The sequence below is a fragment of the Sminthopsis crassicaudata genome, chromosome 3 (genome assembly GCF_048593235.1).
Source record: "Sminthopsis crassicaudata isolate SCR6 chromosome 3, ASM4859323v1, whole genome shotgun sequence".
Lineage (NCBI taxonomy): Eukaryota > Metazoa > Chordata > Mammalia > Dasyuromorphia > Dasyuridae > Sminthopsis > Sminthopsis crassicaudata.
The window spans coordinates 446748618-446775368 of NC_133619.1; positions in this window are offsets into that span (position 1 = coordinate 446748618).

Below are 26751 nucleotides of genomic sequence, written 5' to 3' on the forward strand. Positions count from 1 at the left end.
ATCTAATTGGTTGTTGCTATTTGGAGATATTGGAATGGAAGATTTCTGTTTCCCGAAATCTCCTGATTTCTAGGAAACAAAATCAGGCCTTCAGGCTTAATCAAGCAGCGAGTGGTCCAGCTAATAGACTAAATGTCAAATACTGATAAATGTCATCAGCTCAGGTTAAGTAAATATGTTTATAGCTGGCCAACGCTCAAGCAAATATGAGCTTGCACATATTATATAGGTCATAGGGGAAACACAGAAATAATGAAAATAAAATACAGAAAATGTATTCATACATTCCTATAAGTTCTTCACCTTATCTCTCTCTATTCCATACAGTATGATACCAGAAGTAAAGTCAGAAAAAATATTTTTTTCTGAGTTCAAATATAGTTTTAGATATTTAGTAGCTATTTGAGCCTGAGCAAATCATTAACTCTATTTGCCTTTGTTTCCTCATTTATAAAGTGAGCTGGAGAAAGAAATGGCAAAAGCACTCTAGTATCTTTGCCAAGGAAATTCCAAAAGGAATCATAAAGAGTTGAACATGACTGAAAAATAAAGAGTTGAACATGAACATGAATGGGATAGAGTATATTATTGTGCTGTAAGAATTAAGGAAATACTTGATTAAAAAAAAAAAAACAGATACTTATGGAAAGTGATACAGAACAAAGTAAGAAGAACCAGAAAAAAATTTGTACTATAAAATCAATCTTATAAAAATTAATAATTTTGAGTTCTTTAATAGACAAATTAATAAATTGAGAACTAAGAGAAAGAAATTCTACAACAATGTTGTAAAGGCAAACAATTTCAAAAGCTATGAAAGCTAAGATAAATATAAAGATCATTCAGGATTCAGGATTCAGTTTGGAAACATATTCATTACAGAGAAATGACAGATTTAAGGGAAAGAAGAAAAAAATGAAAGAAATCTATAGTAGCCATTAAGCAAATCAAACTAGCATTTCTACTCATTTTTTTCTTTGTTAAAATTATTTTTATGCCTTCAAATTAATTAATAAGTTTAATGTCCAGGCTAGCTTTCTGGAGGTCTTTTGGATAAGCCTTGGTTTCAGCAGGATAGACACCATGAGAATGGTCAAGAATAGAGTCTAGATTCTTTATTCTGGCCCAGCCTTGGTCTTAGTGCAGGAGGCATGAGAGCCAGCAAGAGGCTGGTCAAAGATAGAATGTGTATTTTTCAGTCCTTCTTAATCCTTATATACCTTATTGCAATTACATCATTACAGCATAATGATTATATGTGAATTTAGCGAACCATTACATCACCATACGAAGTACTAAGTATACATGTGAACTAGAAAACCATTATCTCATCAATTCCACTGATAATAATACCTTGTTTCAAATACACTTCTCCAGAGTTCCAGCCCTCTACAAATAAGCATTTATTTTCTCTCACTCTCATCCTTCCCTTTTATTAAATAAAACATTAAAAAGAAAAAACTCTCATAAAATTTTATATATTAATTACATCCAAAAATCCAAATCTCATTCTGCATACATTTATCTGGCAAGTGATGGATAATAAACTTTATCTTCAGTTGTATGGAATTTTGAACATCTCTTTTCAATCTCAAGAAAGTTATTTAGTTTTGAGTGTCTACCCATGATCACTGCTAAAGGTAGAATTCTGAAGTATGAGGATAATGGAGTTGAGCTTACAGATAAACAAACAAAACAAAACAAAAACACATCATCCAAGGCATTTCCCTCCTTCAATTCCTTTATAGCCATTATATTCTATCTTATAAAGTTGAATAATGTGTTTGGGTGGAAGTTCAACAATTTTATAACCAATTCCTTGATTTTAGCCTCATTTTACCCAGTACAGTACTAATTCTGTCATCTAACATATCAACTATTTTAGGTTTTTAGCATTCATAAATTTGATCATGCTTTACACAATGTGATTTATATAAGTCAACAATAAAGCTGTTGGATAAGAGGGCCTGGGATAGTGTTCCACAGCATTCCATTAGAAATATATTTAGATTGAACTTTAATTCACTGTTCAATAAGCAGATCAATCCTGACCAGGATATGATTGCTTCATAATTTCTATACTTTCTATATGTTTTATCTCGCCTTCCAGCCAGGACCTTATAGATCCTTGTCTCCTGAGATGACTATTTCCCAAATTTTATGTGAAAGTGAAAATGAAGATATTCTTTAGAGATTGCATCAAGTAAAAAAGGAATTGAGGTGCTTTGTGGTTCAACTGTTCTTTAGTCATGTCTGACTCTTCATGGTCCCTTTTGGGTTTTCTAGGCAAGGATACTGTCATGTTTTGCCATTTCCTTTTCCAACTCATTTTACAGATGAGAAAAATTGAAGCAAATGGGGTAAATGACTTGATCAGGGTCACATAGTAGGTAAGTGTGTGAGGCCAGATTGGAACTCAGGAAGATATCTTCCTCACTCTTAACCCAGCCCTCTGCCATCTACCTAAGAAATTTCCTTTCATAAATAATTCAAGTAAAATTGACCATGTACCTGAATTGTCAGGGTAAATGATTCAATTAAATATTCTGTTTTGGTAATGGAAAACTAGCCAGGTAGTAAAATTGATTTCCTCATCCTACCTAGGATGTTAACAGAATATAGAAACATTGGAATGTAATGTCAAATTGTTTATAAGAAATTAAAACCTAACCAAATTTTAAGAATACTGTGATATAATTTGACTTTAAAAATAAATATTCAACCTGAGCTTCAGAGTTCACGAGTCGTATGACCCTCAGAAGTCACAAAGTCTTTTTCTACCTCAGTTCCATCAATTGTAAAATGGAGATAATGAAAACATCTCTCTCCCAAGATTTCTGTAAGCATTAAATGTGATATATGATTTGTAAAGCACTTAACATAGTATCTGGCACATAATAAGAACTTAATAAAATGCCTCTTTCCTACTTCTAATGAGGCTTGAGAGGGAAATGCTGAGACTGCTACTCTTTCTATCTCACTTTTGCCATAGACTTGGGAAATAAAGTAGGGTCAGTAGAAACGATTATACCTTCTCCTTTTTAATTCATGCTTTTTTTTTTAAATCTCATCTTCTTCTTAGTCTTTTTTCTACCTGACAAACTGCTTTCTTATCTTCTTATTTTGTCCAATCCAAGGTGAACATTTGTCTCATTTTCCACCTCCTATTCTCCACTACAGACACTCAAATAAACTGTTTACCTTCTATGAACAGAAGAAATATGGAAGGAGATAGCTGATAAGGAGAATATAGTAATTTCCAAGAAACCACTGAAAACAAAAGCCATTAATAGAATTAAAATAAAGATATCTCAATATAAAATCCCTAAAGAGCCACTAGAAGGAATCTATGAGATGCACTCATTCATCATAGCTGTACTCATCATCTTTTGAAAAATTATAGTATTAAAAAGTCCCTTTTATAAATGTGTAAGGACAAAAAAATCAATATGTGAATCATGAGAAGCAATGATAAGTACTAATAATAAAGCACTTAAGAGAATTTAAGTCTTCTCTTACTAACATTGATAGAATAACAGAAGTGAAGGCAGGTGCCTGGTAATCTCAAATTCATTCTCACTTGGAGTGATTTAGAAATTAATTTTCTGTCCATATCTATGAAAGCCAGGAATTGCACTTGCCCACAAATAATGCAGCTGTAAACTAGCAGAGTTGACCTTGGTGAAAAAATAGGAGCAGCCTATAATTTATGTTTTTGTATACCCCGTTTCTGTGCTATCTCATCTCTTTTGCTCCTTTAGTCATGTCCCTGAAGTATTTCTATTAACTCAGTTTCCCCTATTGTTCATTTTAATATCACATCTCTGCTTCTTCTCCTAGATGATTGAACATTCTGTATTTCTCCTGGTCATCTCTTCATATCTGAAACTATTTATTCAGCATACCATCTCTCCTAACAAGCCTTTTCAAGAGCTGTAATAGGTGAATGATTAACTAAATAACTAAAGTGTGATGCTATGAGATAACAACAATAAAAATAATAGCAATAATAATAATAACAACAAGAACTACAATTTATAGAGTGCTTTAAGATTTGCAAAATGCATTGCAAATATTATTTCATGTGATTCTTATGTTATAATTCCCATTTTATAGAAGAAGAAAAAAGAGGTGAAATTACTTGCTGAGAATCACACAGCTAGTAAGTGTCTGAGAAGCTTGGGAATGAATTCATCTTCCTGACTCCAAATAGAGCATTCTATTAATCATGGTGTAATAGCAATATCTGGAATTTATATCATTAAGGCATACTACATATTTAATAAGTATATGTGTGAAATAAATATTGGTGGTATACTATTTACTTGGAGTGTTTTATATACTTGCAGTATTGCATATATCCATTATATATGATTCTTATGGGCCAGAACTCTGAACTTAAAACAAAGATTCTTACAAGGGTACTAAATGGAATTAATGAGACAAAGGTTATCTAGTTTAGCATGGTGCTTAATAGTTCTCTTAAGTTCAGTATAATTGATTTAATCTTACAACAAATAATGGTTTCCTAGTGATATAATGATTGGTTTATACTCAGTGTAGAGCATATAAGGTGGGACTCAGAAAGTCCTTAGATTCAGAGCTAGAGGAGAGGGAGCTCAAGAAGACAATCAGACTGGAGGCTGAAGCACAAGCCGTTGGACTCAGATTCATTCATCACATCTCACACCAGCTTGGTGGCAGGCTCTCCTCCTTAGTTTCTCCATTGAAACCAAGACTCCAGAAGACCTTTAAGAAAGCTAACTGGGCCCCAAGAAAGGAGGTAATAAAGGATTTGGACTTTAACCCCTGGCTACTTTCATGGTGATTAATGAACTGAAAAGAAGGCCTCAAGAAAACCAAACAAAGAGAGCATTACATATGATGTTATAGGCTTTTTTTAAATGTAAATGTAAATGTAATGTAAATTTGTATATAAAAATGTAAAATGTAAATTTTAAATGTAATTTAATGATTTTAAAGTGTAATTTAAATGATCAAATGTTGTAATATATGAAAAACATAAAGCGGCATTGTACTTGTGCACATATCTCTTAGCTATTTATCTTGTAAGCATAATAGTGTACTGTAATAAATAAAGTAGGAATATTTCAATACCCTCACCTTAGCCTGAGCAAGAGTAGATTAAGTGAAGTTACGGCCAGTACTGTAAAGCATAACTCAGGAGATTGTGTCATCATAGAGGGATCAGATTTCAGAGAAAACTAGAAGATGAAAGGAGTGGTGAAGGAAGAGATTTAGGATAAAGGGAAATTTGTTGCCTATGTAATAGAGATTTCAGAGTACACAATGAAGAGAGTGGGTGGCATTTGATTGGAACTTTGGAATGGGAAAATTGATGGGGATGAGAACAAAGAACTGAGTGGAAAAGAATGTGGAATGGGGTTTCATGATGTCTTTTAGTGGTTCAGAACCACTGGGAAGTATAGGGTAGTAATATAAAATTAAGTAGAAACAAAGATCCCTAAACTTATATAAAGACCCTATGTGGTATGTATTGATTTGGAAAAACATACATGTTTCTATACACCATTAATATATCAACACATTACATTTAGATAGGAAGTACATTTTAATCTGGTTTAGTCTGTACTTTGGAGTGTTATGGGATGCTTGTGGCCTGAAATTCAAATGTTTGACAGCTCAGCAGTGTCTGACAAGGTTTGAGAATGTTCCTCACTGAGCATAAGACAAACACTCTTTCTCAGAAAAGACTGAAGATCAGGCTGGAAATAAAAACAGCTAGCTGGCACATGTTCAGAAGATGAGGTGTGAATCCTTTCATTATTTCTCTTTCTTCTAAAGGCTGAAGATTAGACATAAATGAGTTACCAGAAGATGCATAGCTGATATATTAGATTTATTTATGTATCATTCTATTTCAGCAATAGAATCTAAACTCTTTGAGGATTGGAACTCTGCCCTTTCTCATGTTTTTATCTTTAACTTCAAGTATAATGATTGTCTTAACAGTTATTTAATGAATATTTATTGATTTCTTTGCCAGTCAGTGTTCTTGCATGAATTTGTATCATAACAATTATAAGATATGATTGAGGGAAGGTAGACTGAGAGATGTGATCTTTTTTTCTCCTTCCCTTCCTCTCATAGAAACTTTTACACTGTCACAATGTAAAACTTCAACATTATTCCTTAAGAAAGGGGATGGGGAGAGAAGACATCTATACTTCACTTCAACCTTTCCTTCTTGAGTCTGGTGAAGCACAGGTATTAAAAAAAAGTATGATGACTATTTTCTACTATCTTGAGATAAAGCTACTGAAGTAGTACCTCATATGAGTTCAATTCAGTCTTTAGAGATTAGATGTCTCGTCTGAACTCCTGACACTATCACCATCCCATAGCTACCTTTTGTCATGGAGGTAATACCATACAATAACATAGCAATACCATTTTCCATCATCACAGGACACTGAAAGATAGAAATATCAAGAAAATTCAATTTATGGCAAAAATCTGTGCTCCTGCTTTCCAAATCCTACTGATTCAGAGTAGATAGATGTCTTGTGGGTTGAAGGAGTACTTCCATCTCCATTCAACCCAATACTACTAAAGTATAGCTATTTTTCCTCTTTTATTCTTGCTTTTTTCTATGGCTTGTTCAATAGAAAGGAAAAGAGAAAGATAACAGCATCTATTAAGCACTTATTTTGTGCTGAGCACTGTGCTAAATGTTTTATACCTATGATATTAGCAATCAGACTTTTCTTTCCAATTTTCCTACCAAACCTTGCCAACTTGTGTCTGGCCAATCAATCAATATCCTAAATTTTCATGACCTACACATTTACTCTATGTAAGCCATCAACAGAAATAGTCATACCTTAGATCTCATCATCACCCAGAACTATGACACTCATAAACATTCCTGGTGTAGAGAATTTGAAGTGATCTCATGAGGTCTAGTTTATATATTTTCAAAAAAAAATTTTCCCTGTACAACATAGATAATGAATAAATAGCCAGCTTTTGCCTAAAGATCTAAAATGGAGAATAAATTACTATTTTATCAATCTATCTTCAATATAGTTGTCAAAATAATCTGCAAAATGAAAAAGTCTGGGTATATAGTTCCCATCCTCAAAAGTTTTCAGTTAACTTCCCATTATTTAAATATAAAATATATGTTCTTTAGCCAGGTAATTAAGGACTACTGCATTAAGATGATTTTGAAAGAAAGTCTGTAGTCTAGCACTCCAGGAACTTGTGATTAGTCATGTGCTGGTCTACACTTTAATCAAAGATTCATATGAAAGCAAAGATGGAATTATTTTCAGCTTTATTTCATATAATTCTTTTCACAAATTCTATGTGACAAGCCAAATCAAATCATTTCCCCAAATTTGACTCTACATTCCCCATCTGTATGCATTTGCACTTTGCTATGTCCTAGGCTTGACATTTCAGAATCATTATCTTCCTTAAGTAACTTTCTATCTCCTGTTATTATCTCCTGTAGGCCATTTTCTCTAATCCTCTTAGTAGAGCTTTTACTTTCTTCTGTTTTTCATGTATTAAAATTATTTGTATACTTGTCTTCCATCTTCCCAAGGCATTTACTTGCCTTGTTATGAAAAATCAACTTTAATTGGTGAAATTTCTGGATGAAATCATTCTAGTCTGTCTATTTCTTTTCTGCTGTTCATCACAAAATTCTCATTTTCAATAAATTGTTTGAACAAGTCAAGATTGAGTTATTTAACGTGCATTCCAAATCTTTCTTTGATTTGTATGTTTTTACATAGTTTTGGAAATTTTTTTTTTACCTTTGTTTTAAGTCAGTAATCTGACACAGACAACTATTTTGGGAATGACTTCCACATCAGTAATGAACCTTTTCTTTTCAATGAAAATCAGTTTCATTTTTATAATTTTATTTGCTATATAACAACATCTACTGATTCTTTTCCCAAGGACAATATTTATAATATAAAGGTGTAAGTTTTCTGGATAGATCATAAGTCTTTATTCTCAGAAATTATAATAATATTTATATAGCTATCATTCTGCTCATCTAATATTCAAAACCCAGAGTCACCATTTGAGAAGCATTTGATTACGAATTTGAGAAATCATCTAGTATCAAAAAATGTTGATTTAATTTGGAGGTTTTCCTACCTCTTCATCCTCTGAAATAGATTTTGATCTACATAATTCAATTATTATGTAGTAATATGAGATAAACAAATGTTTAATGAAATACTACACTGTTCTTTTTGCATATAGTAGGTGTTTAGTAAATATTGAATTAAATTACTTTGAATTAGGTTGTTTTGGAATAATAGAGTGATGACAATACAAAAAATGTTATTTTATTGAGCAAGCTTTACTATGGAATTTTATATAACTAGATCAATAAACATTATTACTGTGGGCCATCAGCCAGAGCTTTTAGAAATTTTTTTATTTATAGTAGTGAGTATACCTATGTGCATATGGGTGCAGATGTAACCAAATTCATTATAATTGGATTTTATCTGAACTCCATTGTTCATTAAAACTATTTCCAAATTAATTAATTTAAGGTTAATATGCATATGGCTATATGAAAAATTATTGAGAGCAAATATAAATTCATCTTAAGTCAAAACTATTTTTTCTCAATATTGAAATAAGGTTAAAGGTTTTTTATTTCCTTTTTCTCTCTAAGAGATAGAGACAGTGGCAGAAATTGCCCATCATTTTTTTTTTCAGTTTCATTAAAAGCCAGAAGTCATATTGCCTATTTATCTTGGTATGGTTGTTTTAAAGATGTAGTATTTTCAATTTTTAGTATTTATATCTGTACAGAAGGGTATGCAATAAGATTTTTAAAACTATTGAATGCCCTTTACAAAGTTTTAAGTTCTTTTGTTTACTGATATAGCTGGTACCTATTCGCTTTCATATGCTTGATTTGAGTCTAGATCTACATAGAGTTTCTTGCATTATTTTATTACCTATTTAAGCCAATAATGAAACTGATTCATTACATACTTCATTGTGAATTTCATAGGACCTACAGGAAATATTTTGTTTAATATCATTTCATTTTACTCTTCTTTACAACATAGCATAATTTCATAATAAACTAATTAGTCCAACTTCCTCTAAAATGTATTGCAAATATAGTGAATATTTGTATTCCAAGGACCTTCAAAGTCACCATTTCACAATCTCTCAAAAGGAAGAGGTTAAATAACTAACATGTAATTATTAAGTACCTTGTAGGATATAGCATGGTCTTCATCTAGCCTGGTCACCATCTCACTGTATCTAATAGTGTCTTCTTAGTAGGCTAAGAATTGTAAACATCAGAAAAAAATAAACATGTCAACCTATTCACATTCATGGGAATAAATAGAACCTACATGCTTAAAAGACCAAAACAAAAACATTACATAATAATAAAAGTCAAGCTCATAGAGTAATATATAGATATTCTAAATATCTATACTTAGAGATATTCTATAAATGACTTTTACCATATGTTTCTGTTTAGGAGGTAAAATAATCAGCTAGAAGAGAATAATAATTAAATTTTTATTCTTGAAAATTACATAAGTCTTAAGTGTTATGCCACAGTTCTCTTTTATTGTCCTGACTCAGTTTCCCTAATTATCCTGACTCGGTCTCCCTAAATTGTCCTGCCTTGGTTTCTAATTATTCTGCTCAATCCTGAAAAATTACCCTTTCCTCGATGTTAGGATTACTAGGTGAGAACTCAGGTTGTCTGGATAGTGACAAGGTGAGAATTCAGGTTGTCTGGACAATTACAAGGTGAGAACTCAGGTTGACTTGATAGAAGGAGCAAGCTCATTGGCTGAAGTGGTTCTTCCCAGAAGCCCTTGCATTATCCCACGCCCATTCTCTGGGAGGATAAAAGAGAGGACACCCAGAGATAGAAGAAGACTCTGCATTGCATCAGGCTTGACGGGGCTCTCTGCAGGAAGGGAAGTCACTTCTCTGGACAAGAGTTAACAGCAACTGCCTGGAGACAACGGTTCACTACAGGAAGAAGAATCTGTCTGAGAGATTTGAGTAGACACAGCAGATCTCTTCCCAGAGAGCAATCTGGCAGCTTCTGGAGACAACAGCACGCTACATTTGGCGCCCAATGTGGGGCAAGGACTTTTGCTTATCCTGACAAGAGGAGCTAGACCAGACCTTCGCAATTTGGCGCCCGAACAGGGACAGACACGTCCTGATTCCAGTGGAAAAGCCTCCCATCCAGATCTCAGTCTCTCTGACCCAGAACCGTGAGTAACAAGGAAACTTTGTTAAAGATTAAGTGAGCGTGCTAATAGATAAATAAGGAACTTAACTTGTTAAGGGCTAAACCAGGAATCTCTTATAGTGAAATGGGGCAAACACCTTCTGTTCAAGGAAAATGTTTAGAGAGCATCATCAAGGTTATGAAAAGCCAAGGATTGATTATAATTTTGGAAGAGATTACTGAACTTTTAAGAACTGTAAAGGTCATATATCCTTGTTTCTCTCTGGAAAAAGAATTGGATCCAGATGAGTGGAAATTAGTAGGAGAGCAATTAGGTGAACACTACAATTATCTTTGTGACATTTTACCCTTTGGTTCCAGACCAAACTCAGTTTCCAAAGATACAATTCATACCTACAATTTAATCCAAATGGCTTTAAAAAATGTTATTCTAAAGGAAGAGATGAAGGAGCAAAATGGGGAAGTGTCAACTAAACTAGGTGAAAAGGATGAATCAGATAACAATGAAGTTAAGTACAATTCTGAGCAACAGCAACAGGAGCACCTCCCATCTCCTCCCTCAATTAATCCTTCAGGGGTGGAGCAAGAAGGAGGAGAGGAAGAGGCAGAAACACAAACAGAATTGTCTGTGAAGCAGTCTAAGCCTATGACAAGATTAGAAAAAGCATTGGTTAAAGCTAAGAAAGAAGGACAGGATATAAGTGATTTTATACATGCATATCCTGTGATTGAAAATATTGATTCTGTAGGTCATAAAAGGAGAAGATATGCACCTTTAGATTTGAATAAAATTAAGGATTTGAAAAAAGGTTGTACCCTTTATGGGGCTACATCAGCTTATGTTAAAATGTTATTAGATGGTTTGTCTTATGAAGTCCTAACCCTGAATGATTGGAAATCCATAGCAAGGACATGTCTGGAACCTGGAGAAAATTTATTATGGCTTGCGGAATTTCATGAATTATGTAAAATTCAAGTCAGATGCAATTTGGAAATAGGAGTTAACACACAATTCACTTTTGAGCACTTAGCTGGTGAAGGTCAGTATGGAGAGAATTCGGAACAGATTAATTATACCATGACAATATATGAACAAATTGCTAAGGCTGCAATAAAAGCTTGGGGTGTCCTTCCTGGACAGAAAGATCGTGGAGAGGCTTTCACTAAAATACAGCAAGGTCCCAATGAACCTTTTGCAGATTTTGTGGGACGTTTGCAAAGGAGATGTTAGGATTACTAGGTGAGAACTCAGGTTGTCTGGATAGTGACAAGGTGAGAATTCAGGTTGGGACAATTACAAGGTGAGAACTCAGGTTGACTTGATAGAAGGAGCAAGCTCATTGGCTGAAGTGGTTCTTCCCAGAAGCCCTTGCATTATCCCACGCCCATTCTCTGGGAGAATAAAAGAGAGGACACCCAGAGATAGAAGAAGACTCTGCATTGCATCAGGCTTGACGGGGCTCTCTGCAGGAAGGGAAGTCACTTCTCTGGACAAGAGTTAACAGCAACTGCCTGGAGACAATGGTTCACTACAGGAAGAAGAATCTGTCTGAGAGATTTGAGTAGACACAGCAGATCTTTTCCCAGAGAGCAATCTGGCAGCTTCTGGAGACAACAGCACGCTACATTTGGCGCCCAATGTGGGGCAAGGACTTTTGCTTATCCTGACAAGAGGAGCTAGACCAGACCTTCGCAATTTGTATCAGAATATATAATATATATATATATATATAATATATAATATTATATATATATATAATATATATATTTATTATATATTATATAAGAATATATAATCATCATATAGAATATATAAGAATATATAATCATATATAAGAATATATAATCATCAGAATATTTGATAAGGATAAAAGATCTTATATTTTAGAATATCAAAATGCCTCTCCCCATCCCAAGCTATCAGAATATCAGATACCATCTTATCAAGATGCCTCTCCTCATCTCTAGCTTGCCTCCCCCCATTATGTCATCCCCATCTCCAGTGACTCACACCAGCCTGTCAGAGTCCCATTCCTGCTCTCAGCACTCTGACTCTGCCCTTGCCTCGGTCTATCCTCTATTTCTGAGCCACATGTATACATGTCATTGAGAACTTACATTGTTTGCTGGATTCTTGGAGATAGTCTCATTCAGTCCTGAGACCAAACCATGGATCCATTTGTTCCCAGTAAATCTCTCCCTTTCAAATAAAATATTAAATACTCTTTAATCTCTATCTTGCCTCAGTTTCTCTGCCATTACAAAAGTTTGCAAAGCATTCTACTTATATTGTTACCTGATCTTCATAACAATTGTCTAAGGTAGTTACTATAGTAGATATTCATTATTTCTATAGCTGTGAATCAGTGAAATTAAGTGATTCATTTAGGGTCACAAAGCTAGTGAGCACAGGAATGGGGATGATAAGGATGGGAATCACTTCACTTTTCTCATTTCTTGCCAGTCAAAGAGATTAATAGGAGATATGGGATTTGAAATGAATTTATTCATTGATGCATACATGAAAATGTTTCTTTTGAAGATGATTGGGAAAAGAATTCCAATTGGAAATAGGGATGGATATAAAAGTATAAAGTACAGAAAACTAATGAGAGTATCCTCCAAGTTGCTATCCATGTAGTAAATCATCACATGAGATCAAGAAGCATTTATTAAGTGCCTATTGTATGTTAAGCACTGTGCTAAGTGCTAGGAAATAAAAAAAAAGCAAAAATAAAAAAAAAAAGTCTGCTCTCATGGTGTTTACTATTTAATGGTCAAAAATTAACTTGCATTTCCCTGCTAAAACAGGAAGCTCTGTGGCAATCTAGTCAATAAACTAAGGAATGAAAATTAAAATCATTGAAGACAACACTCTTGTACAATCCAGGGGCAAAAGTCCTTACTTATTCATATAAAATCAAGTTTTCTTACTTTTGTCCCTTTAAATGTACAAGAACAGAGCTAAATAAACTTCCTCTTTTTTGCATAGATCCAACCATTAACCATTTATTAAGAGTATTAAATGGTTATTCTCATTGAAGGAGAAGAAAGCAAATTTCTATGTTGGCTAAGGAACACATTATTAAATATCAAAAATCAGTGACAGTCTCCTGAGAAAAGAAAGAAAAGTTTTTTTATAGTTATTTTATATTTCTTATAATTTGTCACTGCCACTTTCTATATCTTAAAATGAAATAATTCCATTTTGAGCTTGCTGAACAAGAGAGAATTTTAAAAGGAAATACTTAACTTTAAGCCTTTCAAATGAAATTTTTAGGTGATTCTCCCCCTCCACCCCCCCCCCCCAGTGGATAATAGCATAGCATAAGGTCATTTTGATTGTGGTAAATTTTGCTTTCAATAACAAAAACATTTTGTTTGTGTATTCCCAATGGCACTCAGCAGCAAAGAAAAATAATTAATTTGTATATGATTGTGTAGATAAGAGTAAAATAATGTGTAAAAACAATTTCATTCAATGATATTACCTAAAAAATTCTATCCCAGGGACTTATATTTTTAAACTATCATTCTTATAATAATTAATAGCTAGTTTTTATGTAGCACTTTTAGATTGCAAAGCTCTTTACAAATGTTATCTCATTTGATCTTCAAAACAATTCAGGAATGTTGGTGCTATTTTGTCCCCATTTTACAGAAGAGGAAACCAGGGTATATAAAGGCTAGGTGATATTTTTGTATTCCCAAACAATATGCAAAATCCTTCCTTCAAAATCAAATAGAGCTTTAAGTTTAAATGACAATCAGAACAATAGTAAATCAAAATATCCTTTATTTCCCTAAAAACATTTTAATTTAAAATGTTAAATTAATTTAAATTAAAAACTATTTAATTGCTCTCTCTGAGGACTCACCTTTCTACCTGGTTAAAGGTGAACTCACCAGATTTTTTCCATTAATTGGAGTAATCTATTAAATTATGCAACTGGATTTCTTCATTCTCTTTGATCATTACTTTAATACATTCAAATATTGGAGAAAGAATACATTTCCCCTATATAGTAGGCCAATCTTTCTCTGGTTACCTCCTCAACTCCATCTTCCCTGAAGTCAAAAACTCTTGCCTGAAATAATTGTATCTAGTATCTTTAATATATATATATATAATGAGGCCTTAATGGAGAAAGGGGAGGAATTTAATGTAAGGCATTATTCACAGAAATTAATCAAGTATCCATAAATTTTCTCATTCAAATGAAATGAGATTACTTTGAGATTAAATTTTTGTCCTAACATCTTGCAATATATAATCTAAAGAGTTAAGAAAGAGCTTCTAGAACTGATATAAAAATTATTTTTACTCAAAATATTATTATTAGTAATAACATTTTAGGGGAAATAATGTGATTGAATATGCTTAATTATTTTTTGCAAATTCTCATTTAACACTGCTATTGTAATTCTCAAAGATCTGGTCCTAAGTTTTTACTTTTAATTAATATTTTATTTTAATGGTCATTAGAGCTGGAAAAAGATACCTTACACTGATCCAAATGGAAGAAGTATATTGATTGTTGGCTGCATATACTAAATCATTATATTCCTGCCCAACAAATATGCTAAGCTTTTGTTGACATTTGACTCATAAATTTCTATCTTCTGTGATATCAAGTAGTAAATCAGATAATGTTGCCTTTTTATATTTTTGATAAATGGGTTCAAAACCCACTGGAACCCTTCATTTGAAAATGTTTGAACAGATTAGAAAATTCTATTTCCTTTTTTTCAAAAAGTACCAACATGATTTATTTTTCAATGACACTATTTTAGGCAATAGGAACTTAGATGAGTATCTCCATTAAAGTTGGTACATATAAATCCATTCTTCAAAATTGTATTTTTTGTTTGACCAAATTAGATTTTCATTATACTTCATGAAACAGCTAGTGTAGAGTTCATATCAGGAGTAGGGTGTTTCATTTTTGTTATTTCTCTTATTCACTTCTGTTCATATTATTAATTTGTAGTCTCCTTGTAGGAAACCTTATCAGTATCATTTCCATTTTGTTGGGGTAATTTATTTAAAATTAAATAATATAATCCATAAATCCATTTAATCAGACAGTCATACACTCCTTTACATGTAATACTCTGAAAATAAGTAAAGAAGTCAGCCCCTTCAGATTATAGGAATTCCACTCTTCCTTTACAACAGGACTTTTAACTCATTGTCCTTTTTCACCCCAAATTTTTTGCATAAGGTAGGTATACAAATCAAACATTTGCTCATAACAAATCATAATTTCATGACCTGCACTTTCATTCATATAATCCTATATAATATAGTGAATTATAGTTAAAGAAGCTTTGCTTTAAGATATTACATGTATTAGCAATGCCATGTAATTACCGAAAAATTGACCAAGTGGGGGGTACCAGTGTCAATCCATATGTAAAAACTCAATTAAAAATAATAATTAACAGAAATTCTAATAGTTTCTTTCTGTACCTCATTTGGTTATTTTGTGTATCTTTGGATAATGTTCAGCCCATTTTAAAAACCATTGAATTTATGTATAGGAAGAACTTCATTGTTGCAACTTTTTATAACTTTATATCTATTAAAATCTTTCATTCTGATAATTGCAATGCCTAAATCTCACCCAAATCTTCTGTTTAGACTTTACCCATTGACTTTGTTGGAAGTATGCCCAATTTTTATTATATATTTAGACTTATGTAGGGATATACATCACTAGGGGAAGTTAGATGACACAGTGGATAGAGTTTAAAGTCTGGAGTCAAGAAGATTTCTCTGCCTGAGTTAAAATTTATCTTCAGACACTCACTATGTAACCCATGGCAAACCATTTAATCCTATTTGACTCAGTTTCCTTATCTCTAACATGACCTGGAGAAGGAAATGGCAACCACTTCAGTGTCTTTGTCACTGGAATAGAGTTAGAGAGTCAGACATGACTGAAAAACAACAGAACAACAATATGCCTCAAACAACTCATGCTTATTTGGAAATTGTTTATGTAACCCGCTCAACTCCCTGTCTTTGTGTCTTAATTTGAACTCTATTAATGTAAAATTCACAAAGGGAAAGGGAGTCACACACATTTCTGGCTTTCTTATTTGCCCGATTGCTCTAATAAAATTCTTTTAAAAAAGAACTTCTTAATGGTTTTGATATTTGTCCTATACCAACATCAGTCAGCAAAAATATTAAGTACCAACGTAATTCAGGCCCTGAAGTAAACACTAGAATACAAAGAAAGGTAAGACAATCTTTATTCTCAAGAAGTCCACAGTTTAATGGTAAAGATACATACAAAAATATGTACAAATAAGTTAGGTACAATATAACTTAAAAGTAATCAATACAGAAAAAGCTCTTGAATTAAGGGGAATGGGAAAAGTTCCTTGATGAAGCTGGAATTGTTGGTAGTTCACATCATGAAGACAGACATCAACCTAAGCTGACTCTGTCCACATATTGCACTGACTTTTCAAAATAGATGCATTTGGAGGATGCTCACTAATAACATTAAGATATTGGTAGGTTATTTAAAATGAATGTTATGCTAAAATAGTCTCAATAGCTGAGATTTAGCCTACTTTTGCATTTTATTTATTTTACCAAGTCAGAATGAAACAGAATCAAACCTAGAGTGAATACTTTCCTATAAACTTGGAATATAAACTGAATATAAAACATACAATTGGAATAAAGACAGAAGCACCTTTTGGAATGCAAAATCTTGTAAGTTAGCTTATATTTACTGGTATTTTGAAAATGACTTGGTCATAAGTAGTAAAAAAAAAACAACTTTACTCTTAGCGAAAGCGATAGTTGTAACTTCCCAGAGGTCCACAAGAGGTTTTGTTCTATGACCTGTGGGGATGTCCTTTGCCAACTTGTTTTGCATCCAATTCTCTCAGCACAACAAGAAGAAATATTCACTTCTTCTTAATTTATTGTCTATTATCACAAGAATGAACAAAAATTGTGCAAGTTACTTTATGGAATTATCTTAACCTAAAAAATATCACTTATCTTTCATTTTATATTTTTATTGATTGGATTAAGGTTTTTAAACAGATTTATGCCTTCAGATTTTAAATCAGATGCTGTTACAACAAAATTAAATGATGATCAATTCTGACGAACTTGGTTCTTTTTAACAATGAGATGATTCAAGACAACTCCAAGAGACTTGTGATAGAGAGCCATCTGCATCCAGAAAAAGACTAGGGGTAATGAATGAGGATTACAACATAGTATTTTCACCTTTTTTATTATTGTTTGTTTGCTTTTTTTTTCCTTTCTCATTTTTCTCCTTTTTTTGATCTGATTTTTCTTGTGTAGCATGATAAATGTGAAAAAATATTTAGAAGAATTGCACATGGTTAATTGCTATATTGGATTAATTGCTGTCTAGAGGAGGGAAGGGAGGGAAACTAGGGTGAAAAATTTGGAACACAAGGCTTTACAAGTGATGAATATTGAAATGTTGAAAACTATCTTTGCATGTATTTTGAAAATAAAAAGGTATTACTAAAAATAAAAATTCAGATGCTATTTACATATCCAGAGAAAATATTTCCCCATACATGTATTTTTGTCTAATAAATCAATAAATCCACAGGTACTTCTTAAAGATGTATTTTGCAATAGGTACTTTGATTTATATATAGTAGATTCAAAGACATGGTACCTACTTTCATAATATTATAATCCACTTTGGGATATAGTGATCCTAGTTTCTGACAAACCTTATCCCTTTAAATAAGTAAGGGACACAATATAATCATGGGTCAGGCCACCATTAAAAGAAGAATTTCTAAATATAGAAACTATCATTTTGATGAAAGCCCTACACTCCCATCTCACTCTTGCTTCTCTGGCTTTTCTAATTTCAACCTAATAATGTCCTTGTGGGCTTATAACTCCATCCTTTTATGACATCATTTAGATTTCTTTTTCTTATTCTTTTTTTTTTGCAAGACAATTGGAGTTAAATGACTTGTCCAGGGTCACATAGTTAGGAAGTATTAAGTATCTGAGTCCACATTTGAACTCAGGTCTTCCTAACATCAGGGCAGGTGCTCTATCCATTATATAGCTGCCACTTTTTTCCTCCACTCCCTTCCCCATCTAGAAAATTTAGAGATTAGATTGGATTTAGAAATCACCAAGGTTATGGTATATGAAGGTTATGGAATATTATTGCTCTATAAGAAATGACCAGCAGGAGGAATACAGAGAGGCTTGGAGAGACTTACATCAACTGATGCTGAGTGAAATGAGCAGAACCAGAAGATCACTGTACACTTCAACAACAATACTGTATGAGGATGTATTCTGATGGAAGTGGAAATCTTCAACATAGAGAAGAGCCAACTCACTTCCAGTTGATCAATGATGAACAGAGGTAGCTACACCCAGAGAAGAAACACTGGGAAGTGAATGTAAATTGTTAGCACTAATATCTGTCTGCCCAGGTTACATGTACCTTCGGAATCTAATGCTTATTGTGCAACAAGAAAATGGTATTCACACATGTATTGTATCTAGGTTATATTGTAACACATGTAAAATGTATGGGATTGCCTGTCATCGGGGGGAGGGAGTAGAGGGAGGGAGGATAATTTGGAAAAATGAATACAAGGGATAATATTATTAAAAATATATAAAAAATATTAAAAATATATAAGAAATCACCAAAGACCCTTTCAACTGTGGAATGCTATAATCTTTTGATACCAATATGCTTCTGTTGACTCTCTTCTGGTATAGAATTAATACAAAATCTAGCATGGATTTTACCTGGGAATTTGATTTCTCTTAAATCAGGCTTATAAATTCATATTTCTTTCTGTTAAAGTTCATTTTATTGGGTATGAAATTCTACCCATTCAATATTTTATTATTGTTGTCTCTATCAAGCAATGTATCAGCTTTCTGTCCACCTACAAATTCAATAAACATGACATCTATATCTTTAAACCACAGATAAAAATTTTAATTGTATAAAGTCTAGCACACAACTCTACAGAACCCTAATATCTAGTAAGTTCCTTTTAAATTGGTATTGAACCACTCTATTTTATCACATTTTATGAATCTCTCCATCTTATACCCTTGGTCAAATATTAGTTTGAAATCATGGTAAATAATATCTATAGTGTAACTATGACCTACTAGTCTAGTGATGGAACCCTGCTTACTCTCAGTGATTTCAGCTTCCATTTCTAGATGTTCACTATTTCTTTTTTTAAAAATATATTTTAGAATTTTGCAAGGGATCAAAATGTAGATCACTAACAACCATGTTCCATTTTTTTTTAAAATCAGGATCTTCAACTTTCAAAAATCTTGTAGCCTCTTTAATATTCTGAACAATCTTTTTTAATTTTAATGTTATTTTTTGAATAAGAGTTTTATTTTGAAAATGTATGCAAAGAAAATGTTCAACATTTACACTTGAAAATTTTGTGTTGTAAATTTTTTCCTCTATTTCCCCTACCTCTTGCCTAGCCAGCAAGTAATTCAATACACTGCGTAATCTTTTAAAGAGATTATTGACAGCTTTTCTATTGCTGTCTTCTTAGCTTCAGAATTTATTTATCAATATTAACAGCACAATCTACCTATTAATAAAAAGATATAGGTAAATAGGTAAAGAGAATAGCATAATAGTTTTTAATAGTACTTAATTTAATTTAAATCCAAGATCTGCTAATTATTATCATGAGCAAATCATATAACATCTTAAAGTTTCAATCTCTGCAGTCATAAAGTAAGGAGGCAGGGAGAGTCAGAATTGATGATGTCTTAGTTCCTTTCATGTCTAAATCTAAGATTCTATGACTAAAACTCGTGGTATTTAAGTATGACTATAAAAGTTCATTTATCTTATATATTAAATTAAAAAGATTTAAATTGTCCAGTTCTTTCCTTATTCATCAGTAAAGGAACGAGAAAGGATTTATAAAGCATTTATTTAGTAAAGTAAATTTACTAAATTTACTATTTATTATTGTGCTAAAAGATGGAAATACACAGAGAAAAACAAAAACAAGATAGCTTCTGCTTCCAGTAAGCATGACTATAATTGGGTTGGCACAATGGCAATGAAATGGTACATAAAAGAAAGTTCAGCCACAGGAAGAAGGCAAAGCCCAAAAGTTTCTAGCTCATATTATAAAGTCCGGACAAAATGCTAGGATTCTAGAGATCATAGAATCATGGAAAATGGTCATGTTTGAAAGACCCAATGAGGCTTTGGCAGGCAGTCGGGTGGGCCCCAAACTATTAATAAGAGTAGAGTTGGTGATTCTCATTTTATCCAATCAATGGGAACAATGAAGCACCCTGGAAAGTTAAGCCCAGATGGAAGAGAGCCAAGGAAGAGAAAGTAGGAGAAGAGTGATATAATCCTTTTAGAGTCTAGGAGTCTAGTGAATTTTGAGAGATAAACACATTCAACAATCTCTTTATAGATTCTATATATTTAACCTGTACAGGAAAACACACACACACACACACACACACACACACATACACACACATATACACACAAGAATATATATATATATATATATTTTTTTTGATTTGAGGTTTTGATACCTCTTCTAAATTTGGGTTTCTTAGATATTATATATATATGTGGTACATATCATATAGACCATATATATATATATACTATTTGAACCAAACTCTACTCTCTTCACCTGTGTCTGCTCATTTGGTCTGGTTGACATGAATGCTTGAAATATACTCCCTCTATATAAAATCTACTGGATATTTGCTTGTCCTTTACAACCTAACTTTGGTACTATCTCCTTCATGAAGCCTCAGACCTTAATTCTATCCACCTTCCAACCTCAGTTAAAATAATCTCTATTTTTGTTCAAATACATTTTTTCCTTTACACATTTTATACACAGCCTATCCCCTTTGGATTGTGATTATTTGTGTCTTACTTTTGTAATTTTAAAGAATAATTTTTCTGGATGTTTTCTGTTAATCATATCACCATTATGTCCCTTGTTTCCTTCAACCTTCCTGAGAACCATAAATTATGATAAAAAGTATGATATTTTTTTTAGAAAGAAAAAAAAAAATCAACTACTTAAATCTATTGAGAAGTCCAAAAGCAAGTGTAAAGTTAATACTTATGGAACCTCCCCTTTCCACAGAAGAATACATTATCTTCTCATATCTCTTTATTTGGGTCATGCTTGATCTTATAATTTTATTACATTTACTTTTTTCTTTGATATGTTAAGCTTTCCACTTATATCATTGTAAATATTGTATATATTGTTTTCTTGGCCCTGATAAGTTCACTGTACATCAGATCAAATCGATTTTCCCATGCTTCTCTTTGTTCATTTCTTATAGCTATGATGGGAGAAATCTGAAATAATAGAGGGGATAAAAGGTTTAATCTTCTGATCATATCAATTTCTTAAGGAATGGATACCAACTGAATAACAAATAAGAACCAAGCCTTCTTAACTTGGCATTAAATGCTGAATACCCCTGTATTATACATTAAAAAGAGACAATTTATAGGATATAAACCAAGATAAGGTAATCTGATTTCTAATTTGAGATAAGATTGTGGACTTTTCCAGTTAAAGATAGAAAGTTAATAGGTGCAGCTCCCTGAAATCAGGAAAAAACAAATGTGCCACTCTCATTTACATATCTGTATGAATGCCATCTTAAATGTTCTTGGGGGAGAGAAATATGTTTGATGATCTCAGAGAACTATGCCTTTTGGATCTTTGTCTTCCTCTCTTTTGGCAAATGTGATTCGAATGTTAGATTAACACTAAATTAAATAAAATTCTCTTGTAGACCTGTGCCTTAAATATAAATACAACATTTATACATTTCTTCCACATTAGGCATTTAATATTTGTTGAATGTAATTGAAATGAATAGACTGAATGGTGATAATGTCAATGTATTTGATAAGAAAATCTACAGAAAAAGTTCAACTAAGTTTAGCTTTATGTTACAACTTAAATTCATCAGTCTCTATATAACTAAGATATCTAATTGATGCACATCAGATATATTTATATTAAAATAATTTATAAACAAGGCAAATATTACAACTGTAGGCATTTCTTCACAGGAATAAAATTATATTAAATTATGAAGTACAAAATGGATAACATTGATTAAATTAAAAAGTTTCTGCACAAACAAAACCAACAGAAACAAAATTTGAAGGGAAGTACAAAGCTTGGGAAAAAATTTTACACACAATGTTTCTGGTAAAGTGTCTTATTTTTTAAAGTTTATGAAGAATCATGTTAAAGTCATAAGAATAAAAGTTATTTTCCAATTGATGAATGGTAAAAGATATGAAGACAATTTTCAGATAATGAAATTAAAGCCACTTATATGAAAAAATTATCTAAATCACTATTGATTGGAGAAATGCAAATTAAAACAACACTGAGACTTCATACCTCTTGTATTGGCTAATATGACAGAAAAAGATAATAATAAATATTAGAGGGGAAAACTGGAACACTAATGCACTGTTGGTGAAGTTGTGAAATGATCCAACCATTCAGGAGAGCCATTTGGAACTATGCTCAAAGGGCTATAAAACTGTAAATATTCTTTGACCCAGCAGTGCCATTACTGGATCTGTATCCCAAGGAAATAATAAAGGAGGAAAAAGCATCCATGTGTGCAAAAATGTTTGTAGCAGTTCTTTTTGAGGTAGCAAATAATTGGAAAAGGAGTGGATGCCTATCATTTGGAGAATGGCTAAACAAGTTACATGAAGAAAATGGAATATTATATAATTATATATATATATTGTATTATATATGTTTAAATATATTAATTATGTAATTATATATATATAATTAATAATTATAGAAGGCTTGGAAAGATTTAAATGAAATGATGCTGAAACAAGCAGAACCAGAAATACATTATACACAACAATAGCAAGAATGTGTGATGATCAACTGTGAAATACTTGGTTCTTCTCAGTGGTTCAGTGATCCAAGGCAATCCCAATAAACTTTGGATAGAAAATACCATCTGCATCCAGAAAAACAACTATGGAGAATAAATATAAATCAACACATGCTATCTTCACTTCTTTTCTTTTCTTTTATAATTTTGGCTTTTTCCCTTTTGTTCTGATTTTCTCTTCCAATATGATTCATAAAGATATGTGTATTAAAATAAATGCATAAATGTTTAAAAGAGCCTTAAATGTATCTTCACATCTGTTTTTCAGATTTTCTTGTTACCTTTAGATTTTACATCAGCTGTTCCTCCCTCCCCAATAAGCAAATCATATTTTACAAGAAATACTTGGGAGAAAAAAAAGAAATAAAAGTGAAATAAAAGTAATCAACTATTATAAAGAGCTAATTTTTTTCTTCCTGTTACCTCCCCAACCACTAAAATAAAAAGGTACAAAAACATAGAATTTCTATATCATATAAACACAGTCAAGCAAAAAATGTTCCTACACTGATCATGTTCAAAAAACATATTTCCTATTTTCATTCTAGTCTATTATCTTTCTTTCATGAGGTGGAGAGTATTTTTTATTAGTCATCTTAAATCATGTATCTTTCACAGGAGTAAAGCCTCTCAGATGTCATCTACTTTTCAATTTACCCTTTTTTATATATTAAGAAAACTGAGATCAGGATAGGGTAAGGGATTTGCCCAAGGTCACAGAAATAAAAGCAGAATTGGAATTCAAGTATATATCTGCTGAATCCAAATTGTACACATTGTGCCAAATAATTTTCCCACACCCAATTCTATTATATGAAAAACAAGGTGGAGCAAAAGAATGGGGAAGATCTCCCAACTACAGGCCTGCCAAGGGAGGAAGTGTCTAATAATACAGTAATAATCTCTAAGCAGCTGGAAAAGAAATAAGAATTTAATCATGGGGACCCAAACAGGATGAGAAAGGAGCTCTTAGCCCTCATGAAGAAAAAAATAAGAAAAAAAAAAGATACTAGGTACCAAATATAGCTTGGAATAGATTTCCATGGCTGATGTCTCAAGTTTTCAATTATGTGAAAGCTTATATGACACTAGTCTCTCTGGTCCCACACATAGTCTTGTCTCTGTGAGGATGAGCTCCCTTGCAGCTTCCCCATCTGGAACAACTCATTTCTATTGCTCCACCTCTTCAACTCCCCATCTCATTTACAACTCTATCTTTAAACAGCTTCATTTTTCTTAGCCTTGTATCTTATTTTCTCCCTCTTTCTGCTATGCTCCTCAAGACTTGTAGCTTTGATTTATTTACCATAAGTTATCTTTACAGCCCTGCCTATAGTTTATTCTCTCTGAAGCTTTGTGCCCTTTAATTCAAGAATCTATTCAGCTTATAGGAATTTGAGAGCATGGATCAAGCTGCCCAGGACTTAAGAAGCCCCTTCTCATTTCACATTGATCATGAGCTTGCATAGAGATCTTTTTTATAATTTGGCAAAAGCTTATCACATATGGGTAGCCACACTGTTTTCAGAGCACATAATCCAAATGATTTATGTTGTTAGACTTTTACAACTATTTGAAATCAGGGGAAATTCCAATTTCCCTGATTAATCTTTTCTGTGTACTTACACCTTAAATAACTTCTTCTCCCACTACCTCCAATATATAGCCTGAGATCCAGTGACACTATTCTCATTGTTGTTCACTATCCTTCCTGATGTCAAGATCCCTTGACTTCAGGAATGAAGGGGAAAAAATGACAAAAGACACTCCATTTCCAGTCCTAACATTTCCACTGGCTGAACTGCATACCTAGAATGCAGTTCCCTCCTGCTTTCTTCTTCCTCCTCATCTCTGCCTTCAAAAAACAGTTCAAATCCCATCTTCTAAAGTAAAACTTTCCAGATCACCTTTAATTCTAGTGTTGTCCTTCTATTATCAATGACTTCCAGTTTTTCTTGTATATAGATTATTTGTAAATAATTGTTTATATGTTGGTTCTCTACCGAATCTCACCCCATCTTTTTAGAACATTAGCATCTTGGGAATAGGGAACAACTTTCACATTTCTTTGCATCTCCAGTGGATAGCACAGTGGATAAAAGGCACTTACTATTTGTTTACTAACTGACTAAATTTATATGACCCTGTCTTGTTTAAAGTAAACATACAACTTTCTAAAGGTCTCTCTAAAAATCCCTCATCCAAAGAGTTACTTTTTCATGGTCTCTCATTTAACTCTCATTCTAATGTAGTCCATGTTGGGTGTAGTCTTTATGAGTGATTGTTGCCCTTAAGACTTGGCTTGATTTTATTATTATTACTTTTTTTTGGTCTCATAAATTCTCTGGAAAATTGGGCCCTGATAATCTTTTCTATAGTTGCATTTATTAGCTTTCAACACATCAGCTCAGGTGACATCACTGCATTTGGAATACATTCAGAAAACATTCTGCTAAGAAGTAAACAGCTTATAAATTGAACCTTATAAATTGAACAGCTATGTAGATCATTCCTTCCATTGATTTGCTTACCACCTTCACTGACTAGAAGAGAAAATGTTTTACAATAAACATTTATCATGTTTAATGACTTAAGTGAAGAAAGGCAGGATGCCATGGTCAATCCTTTGTCCAATAAAGACTGTGATTGGCTTTTCTGGGGTGCCAAATTCATTTTCATGGTCAATAAATGCAATTTTTTGTATTCTAAAATGATGATCCAATAGCAGACTCACAAGAATGAAGTATAGACCAGGACCCGCTGGATTCTCTCAACATTCCCCCAAGACAACTTGCTCTAAGATTTTTTTTAAAAAGACACAAAAATACAGAAGAAATTATTGCCATAAAAATGGAAATGATAAAATGATCATTTTAATGATAAAAGTGGTACAAAAATCCTGAAGAAATTTTTTTTAATTGAATTAGGTAAATTGGAAAAAAATAAGTATACAATCTCACTGAAGAAAATAATTTCTTAAAAAAAATAGGATTCAGCAATTGGAAGTCTATTACTCCATTAGACTTCAAGAAATGATAAAAACAAAATCAAAAGAAGAAAATGTGAAATACTTCATTGGAATACAATTGACATGGAAAACAGATCAAAGAGAAATAACTTAAGAATTTTTGGAATCTGAAAGTCATTGTTTTAAAAAAAGACAACAACATTTATTTCAAGAAATTATCAAAGGGAACCTCCTTAGTATTTTATATTCAAAGGGTAAAATATAAATTGAAAAAATCTATTCATCACCTCCATAAAAAAGATTCCAAAGTGAAAACTTCCAAGAATATTAATAGCCAACTTCTAGTTCTTCCAGGTCAAGACAAAATTATTACAAGCAGTCACAAATATACAATTTGAATGCCCAACACTATTGTAGCCACAAGTATTAGTGTTTTGGTCCTGGAATGGTGACTAGGTTCTCTCTTCTCCCATTGTTTTAAGATCTATCACTTCTCTCCATCCTGAAACTATGAATCACACTTAGGATCACACAAGA